The sequence below is a fragment of the Adiantum capillus-veneris genome, chromosome 20 (genome assembly GCF_014529385.1).
Source record: "Adiantum capillus-veneris isolate H3 chromosome 20, ASM1452938v2, whole genome shotgun sequence".
Taxonomy (NCBI): domain Eukaryota; kingdom Viridiplantae; phylum Streptophyta; class Polypodiopsida; order Polypodiales; family Pteridaceae; genus Adiantum; species Adiantum capillus-veneris.
The window spans coordinates 53,149,119-53,157,677 of record NC_140950.1 but is presented as its reverse complement, the minus strand read 5'-3'; positions in this window follow the sequence as shown (position 1 = coordinate 53,157,677).

Sequence of the window (8,559 nt, the reverse complement as noted above, 5' to 3'; positions counted from 1 at the left end):
GAATGCGAAGAAAGCAGCGCGCGAGAATCCCGACAAGTGGAAGCAACAAAAGGATGCAGCCAGAGCGCGAGTAGAGGCAGGGAGCTCGCACCACTTGGGGAGCAGTGGATGGGCATCATTTGAGGCCGATTTTGTAAGTGTTTTCGCATTGCTCTTTATGTTCGATAGTTTAGGGTTTATGAGTTTTCTAATTCTAACATAATGAAATCTTTGTATGTTTTGACAGTGGTCGATGAGAGGACGTGATCCCACATCGTACGAGCGCGAGTACGCAGGCAGGAAGGGCTTAAACGCCCTGATGGACATTCTCAGTTCTCGCGGCGGCATGGTTAGTATTAGGGTTTACTCTTTTCTATTTTTTGTATTGTTTTATAAATGTCGTTATATGTTTATACTTACTGAAAGCTGTCTTATTGTCTTTTTTTGCAGAATCCGACAGATACGCCGCTTGGACGCGATGAGACGTCTGACTAGACGACGTCAGTTTAGCCGTAGCTAGATAGCATTAGTTTAGGGTTTCTCATAGCTTATGTATCATGAGACGGATTTTATACGTCTTTTTGAACCATGTATATTATTACATTTGTCACCGCAGTTCATTTTGCCAATCAATTCTTTTGCCTATGATGTGTACAATTGTCATTATTACATTTGCCAATCAATTCATTTTCCTATGATGTTGTACAATTGTCATTATTACATTTGCCAATCAATTCATTTTGCCTATGATGTGTACAATTGTCAATTTTACGCTTGTCAATTTTGCAAACAATGCATCTTGTGGGTGACTATTTTGGGTCTATTATCTACCCTTTCACTTTTTTTAAAACGTGAATCAAGTACAATATGGTTGATGGGTGGCAGGGCATTCAATGCCCTGTCACCAAAAAAAAATTCTCTCGGGCGTCGCTATAACTGTCGCTATTTATGGCTCTGTAGCGTCGCTATGAGCGTCGCTATAGACTTTTGTGTAAACGTCGCTATAACCGTCGCTATGAGCCTCGCTATAGACCTCTGTGTAAACGTCGCTATAACCGTCGCTATGAGCGTCGCTATAAGCGTCTCTATATAGCGACGCATGTAGCGATGCCTATAGCGACGCTCTCGTAGCGATGCTATTAGCGACGGTTTTAGCGACGCCGGGGGCTATAAAAACCCAGTGTATTTCCGTCGCTAACAGCGTCACAAGAGCACACAACCTCTTGTAGTGGAGCCTTCTTGTGCTCCATACTCAAACAGGTGGTTCACAGGTCCAAAGAAGAATGGTTCTCTACACTTCATCCAAGATATGCAACTAGTGAACAAGGTGAAAATTAGAAATGTAGGTACAGGTCCAATTGTGGATGAGTTTGCAAAGGCGTTTGTAGGGAGGGCAATCTACTCAATGGGGGATCTCTACTCAGGGTATGATCAATTTTAGCTTGCAATCGAAAGCAGAGACATGACAACCATGAGGGCACCTTTGGGTTTGGTACGGATGTGTAGCTTGCCACAGGGAGCAACCAACTCGGTTGCACATATGATGAATGGGATGAATAAGGTCTTACGTGACTTTATTCCTTAAATCACAATGCCTTTCATTGATGATTTGCCTATCAAAGGATGGGTAGAAAGTGACAAAGATGAAGCTTTGGATCTCAAGGGATGTCGCAGGATTGTGGTAAATCACATAAATGATTGTGATAAACTTTTGTCTAAGTTGGAAGAAGTGAATCTTACATTGTCAGGGAAAAAGTCTATGTTTGGTGTGAATGAAGTGCTCATTGTGGGGCACATGTGCAGGCCATATGGTAGGAAACCTTGTCCAGCAAAGGTAGATGCCATCCAAAGAATGAAAGAAACATGCACTAGCATCACTGAGGTTAGAAGGTTTCTGGGATCATATGTCTTCTATGTTATTTGGATTCCACATTATGCACATGTAGCTAATCCTCTTTATCTGCTTAGAAAGAATCAGAAGCTTAAATGGACAGAAGCACATGTAAAATCCATGAAAAAGCTAAAGGAGTTGCTCCAGTCAGCAACAACTTTGAGAAAGGTAGACTATGAGTGTCAAAGGCCAGTAATTGTGACAGTAGACACCAGTCCTACAGGGATTGGATGGGCAATAGGGCAAGATGACAAAGAAGGACACAGGTATGTGGTAAGATTTGGAGCAAAGGTACTAAGTGCTCGCCAAAGAAACTATCCACAGATAAAGAGAGAGTTATGGGGTATGGTTACAGCCTTGAAAAGTGGGAAAGAGTACCTAATTGGTGCATGTGTGGTTGTAGAAATAGATTGTCTACCACTTCTTGGGATGATTACAAGTTGCTCAACGCCAGACATTGCTATGTTGCGGTGGATTGCCTACATTAAGTCCTTAAATCCCGAGTTTAAGCACATTGCAGGTAAAGACAATACAGTGGCAGATATGCTATCAAGGTCAAGGTATGAAGATGAGTCACAAATGATTGACGAGGGAGATGATGTAGGCACAAAGTTCTATTCTATCTCTCATGTCAAAGGTAACAATGTCTGCATGACTAATCTACTTGAATCATTCTTGAAAGAGATTTATGAAGGTGATTGGCTTCTTGTTGGAAGCTATTTGAGTACTCTAACAAAATAGGATGATTGGTCTGAACAAGAATTCAAGAGGATACACAGAAAAGCATATGGGTACTATTTGAGGGATGGTTACTTGTGGAAGCATCCTAAACAAAAGGGTGCTACACCACAATGGGTTATATGTAAAAAAGAGACTCAAGTAAAGCTCATGCAAGAGTTTCATGAGAGTCTATGGGCTAGACACATGGGTGTGTGGGCAACCTTCTCCAAGTTGAAAGAAAAATACTGGTGGAAGGGTATGTATAAAGATGTATCTCAATTTTTAGAGTCACGTGTAACTTGTCAAATGTATTCAAATGTCCGACATCGTGATGGATTGCACCCTACATATCCACTAGCCATGCACTATAAATGGGTTGTGGATCTAGTCACAATGCCTTTAGGACTCTGGTAGATGAGATACTTGGTTCTTGCACGAGAGGACCTAACTAACCAGGTTGAAGGAAGAGCATTAAGAGCTAAAACCACAAAAGCTGTGTGCAAATTCCTTCTTGATGAGGTGATTTGCCGTTATGGTTGTGTGGGGAAAATCACTGCAGATAGAGGTAAATTGGATGCCAAAGAAGCAAGGGAGTTCTTTTCTAGATTAGGAATCAAGCTTTCTCTTACTACAGCTTACAACCGTGAAGGCAATGGAAAGAGTGAAAGAGGGCATCCTCCTATCATCAAAGATTTGGCCAAGGCTTGCGAAGGAAGAGTTGGTGAGTGGCCAAAATTGTTACCATATGCTTTATGGGCTGATCGTACAACACATAGCTCAGTAACTGGCTACATGCCTGCGGAGCTAATGTATGGTCAAAAGCCAGTGATGCCGATTGAAGATACAATTCCCACATGGAATGTACTACCTTGGTAAGAGGGGCTTAGTAGGAAAGGTCTCCTTGCATTGCGTATAAGGCAACTAGAGAGAAGACCTGGAGACATTGAAGCTGCAAAAGAACGACTCAAAAATGCAAGGTTGAAAAACAAGGACTACTTTGATAAGCGACATCGACTCAGGAGCAAAGAAATTGACAAAGGTGACTGGGTTTTAGTGTATGATAGTAGCCTTGATAACCAGCACATAGTCATGGGTAAGTTCTCAAAAAGATGGTTTGGACCGTATGTTGTAAAGCATGTGCATGAAAATGCTACTTACAGCTTTTCTGAACTAGATGGTATATAACTAAAGATTCCCATTGCGGGAAAAAGGATCAAAATGTTTAAGAGAAGAGGAGACAATGATCTAGAATATGTTGATGAGGAAGAAGAGCAAAACACAGGTTAAAATCAAAGTGAACATGAAGCTCTGGAATCATCCAGTGAAGAAGAAAGCAAGGAAGATGTACAAGAGGGCTGATCTTACAAAGAGACAATGTGGCACATACCGGAGGATGTGCAGGTTTAGAGGGGGTGGATGTCGTGATGTCGCACGTATATAGTGGAAACGGACATTAAACAATTTATCTTGTGACTTTTTGACGCATAAGTATACTTCATATAATACTCATATGCATAAATAAAAGCTTTCTACCATACCTTAGTATTTACCTTTGAAGTAATATAAATGTACATTACTATTAGAAAGTACTGCAAGAGAAGTATCAATGATTGTGCCTCTTTTTCTCTGGGGGAAAAGCAGTTTTATATTTTTTCTAATATCTCAGCTATACCCTACCATATATAAATTATTTCCTTCTTTTCATATTTATTTAATAATATAACCCTTCAATAATGCATACCTTCTTGGATATATACAAAAAGGAAGGGCCTACTAGAAGACTTTATGAAAAGGAAGATCCAAAGCTTCTTGGACCATCCCAATTTGAAAATCCCGACCTAAGGGTGTGGAGAAAAGGCCAAAACCAAGTCAATCCCTTTTAGTAGGGCAATTTTGCTTTTTGAAGCATGTCAATCCGAGTTACAAGTCAAAAGTTATAGGGAAAACAGTGAAAAATCCTCTCACAATTACAATGCAAGAAGAGATGGTAAACAGGTGAATCAAGTGAAAAGAGGTAATATTGGTCTTTTTCCATAAAATAAGATATTTGGTGAATAAAATACATAAGCATGTGAATGTGACACCTCAAAGATGCCTTGAAGGACAAGACACACAAGTTGGGACCCCCTGCTGGAGCCACACAGAAGATGCCTAGGTGGGACCCTCATACATCATGCACCCACATGGAGCCTCAACGACCAAAAATGCTGAATTTCATGATATTTAGAGTCCTAATATTACCCATTTTAAGAAATATCCAAAGAACATTTGATTTGGGCTAATTCTTTAGCCTAATACAAGTGATTATGTAAAACATGGCTCCCTCACCTATAAAAAGGGCAACCTTCTCTTCATTGGGGGCAAGTTATGAATGAGTGAGAATAGCTCAATTCCATAGTGAGACACTCATCTTGGCGCCATAATTTCCCTTGAAGAAAGGCTGAAGTCTTGCCTCATCTTCTCTCTCCATTAAGGTGGTGACGATTGCTCTCATGTAAGATATATGCTGCTAGTTTTCCTTTCATTTGCATATCTAGTCCGATACTTGTCTCTAACTCCATCTCTATCTCTCATTATTTATCTTTAATACTACCACCACACTTAGATCTATCTCTAATTCTATCTTTACTCCTCCTTTTATCTCTCTTGTTGTGTCCTAATTGTTTCATTGGAAGGTATTCAAGCAGCAATCTTGTCAATGTAACGGGCACAACCTTCTTGCGGGAAACAATTATGTGCACAAGGTTAGTAACCATATCTTCATCTTTCACAAGCACCTCTCTCTCTTAAGGTTCTCATTCTCTTCCACAAACTCTAGAATCTCCTTGCTATAGGTACTTCTCTCCCCACAGTATCCTTATTGCCTAAGGGCAACAATAGGGCTTTGGGAGAGAAACTCTCTTCTTCTTCTCCTTTCACTTCTTTCACACCTTTATCTTTGAACATACTAAGTATATCATCGATGAATAACCATAATCCACATAGAGGCGATTTCTTTCATTTCCATTCTGTGCAATCTATTAGGGTCAACATTTGGATTAGTCGAAAGATTCACTTTCAGCAACGCATAGTGTTTCTATTTGGTCTTGAAAGGATCAACGAAATACTTCTCTCACCAGATCCCATCATACTACCTATTATTGACTATAACTTATCTTTCGATGTGAGTGTGGTTAGTTTATTATGAATCAAGAGGATTTGTACTCACAACTAATCCCCATCGCTAGACAAAACATATACATTATAGTAAGCACAAAGCTACAGTTCCAAAAAGCAATCCATAGCTTATTTGGACAACAACTATTAAATATCATTAACTCATCCATTAACCCTTTTATCCTACCCATGATACGATATGATCGTAATCTCGATGCTTTCATTTTTGTTTTGTTTTGACTATCTTTCATGAGTTCTCTCCATCACGTGTGTGTTTGTAAGGAAAAGTGAGTGGCTTCTTTGGCTACATTTCTTCTTTAGCTCTAGAAGCTATGTTATCTACATCTTAGCTCCTTCTTATAACCCTTGAGCTTCCTCACAAACTCTCACAGCAAGAGGCCCGGTGCCTTCCTGGCAAGACCGCCAACTTCCTAACACCGTATTGCCAAACGACTTGCCATGGTGTTATCTATATGTTTGCGAGCGATTTTCAAGCGCTAAAATTACCTCGTGCCCCTAAAAACAACACAATGGCAATCCGTTTGGCAATAGGCAAGCCACTTGCCCACAAGGCATATGCATTGCGGGCAAGCTCTATGGCTTGCATATTGGCAACGGGTCGCCATTGTGTTGTCTATATGTCTGCGAGCGGTTTTCAGCCTATAAAATCGCTTCGCAAGTCTAAAAACAACACAATGGTGAGCCGTTTGCTAAATTGGCAAGCCATAGAGCTTGCCCACATCGCATATGCATTGTAGGCAAGCTATATGGCTTGTCGTTTTGCTAAACGCCTCACCATTGTGTTGTTTTTATGTTAGGTTAGGTTAGGTTAGGTTTAGGTTATAGGCTAGGTGAGATTATAGGTTAGGTTAGAGCTATCGACGGCATAATAGTCGAAAAAATACAAACGGACTTCGAATATGACGAGTGTACTTCTAAAAACGCAAACGGACTTTGGTTAGGTTATGTTATAGGTTAGGTAGATGTTATAAGTTAGGTTACATTAAGTTAAGTTAGGTATAGGTTTTATGCTAGGTTAGACATAAATATTATAGGTTAGCTTAGAGCTAGCGTCAAATTAATAATAGAAAAAACGCAATCAGACTTCGAAGATGACTCGTGTACTTTTAAAAACGCAAACGAACTTCGGTTAGGTTAGGTTATATGTTAGGTAGATGTTATAAGTTAGGTTACATTAAGTTAAGTTAGGTATAGATTTTAAGCTAGGTTAGATTATAGGTTAGGCATAACGATTATAGGTTAGGTTAGAGCTAGCGTCAAATTAATAGTAGAAAAAACACAATCAGACTTCGAAGATGACTCGTGTACTTCTAAAACCGCAAACGGACTTCGGTTAGGTTAGGTTATAGGTTAGGTTTAGGTTATAAGTTAGGTTACATTAAGTTAGGTTAGGGTTATGTTATAGGTTAGGTTAGAGTTAGCGTCAAATTAATAGTAGAAAAAATGCAATCGGACTTCAAAAGTGCACACAGACTTCAAGAACCTTAATATATAGTCATTGACCAATAAAGATGAGATTATTACCCTGTGGTCCTAATCTCCGTGCACCTCTAGACCGAGGTGTGCGGGGATCGAGCTTGGCTAGAGAATGTGAGGTTGTTAGAGCTAGCAAAAAATAGTTGAAAAAATGCAATCGGACTTCAAAAGTGCACACAGACTTCAATAACTTTAATATATAGTCATTGACCAATAAAGACGAGATTATTACCCTATGGTCCTAATCTCTGTGCACCTCTAGACCGAGGTGTGAAGGATCGGACCTGGCTAGAGAATGTGAGGTTGTTAAAGCTTGTCATGTACTTAGCAGTGTGTAGTTATAACAACTAGAGTGTTTTAATTATTTTTTGCATAATTGGTAGATAAAGTATGGACGATAGGATGGTGTGTCCTTGTGCGCATTGCAAGTATCAGATCTTTCGAAAACGAAAAATCTGCGACCAACGCATACGCAATCACAGTCTCTTTTCGATAGAGAAAATACAAGACCTGCGTTATCAATCTCATGGTCTAGAGATTGAAGGTCAAAGTCCGCAAGTAGATATTGCTCCAACTTCATCCCAGAGAAGACGATTTTCAAACGAACAGCCATCGACTGAGTCCTCCCAAGTAATACCTGAAGCGGCATTTTAAGAAGTAGAGATGGAGCAGATGTTGGACGCGTTCTTTGACTTGGATTCCAACATAGAAGGCGACAACATTGAACGCAGTAATGTGGACCAACCTCAGCCATCCCGTTCATATCGACGGCATGATAGCAACGATGAGGAGGGCGAGATGATGCAAAGTCTTACACGCATGCCGCTCTACACTGGTGCAAAAATCTCAATTCTCCGTACTGCATTGACAATGCTTAATTTGCAGTTTGCTATTTACGGTTGGTTTGACGCCTCAGTCACAGAGCTTTTCAGGTAAACATATTTAGCCTAAGTATGGTAAAGTGCAAATTATAGTTCATATAAAGTGATCAATGGGCTGACTTGTTCATGTAATGTCAGGTTTCTGAATGAGCAAATCTTGCAAGAAGGGAATCACATGCCCCCTACCTAGATTCTTACTAATTTGGGCTTGGATTATCAAAAAATACATGCATGTCCTAATGATTGTATACTTTTTTGCAATGAGTATGCAAACCTGGAACAATGTCCCAATTGTCGATCAAATAGGTACAGGAAGGACAGACAAGGAAAATTTATCCCTGCAAAGGTCCTTCGACACTTTCCTATCATTCCAAGAATAAAGAGCATGTTCAGGTGCAAGTCCATAGCTGCTTTGATGACACGTACGGCACTCAA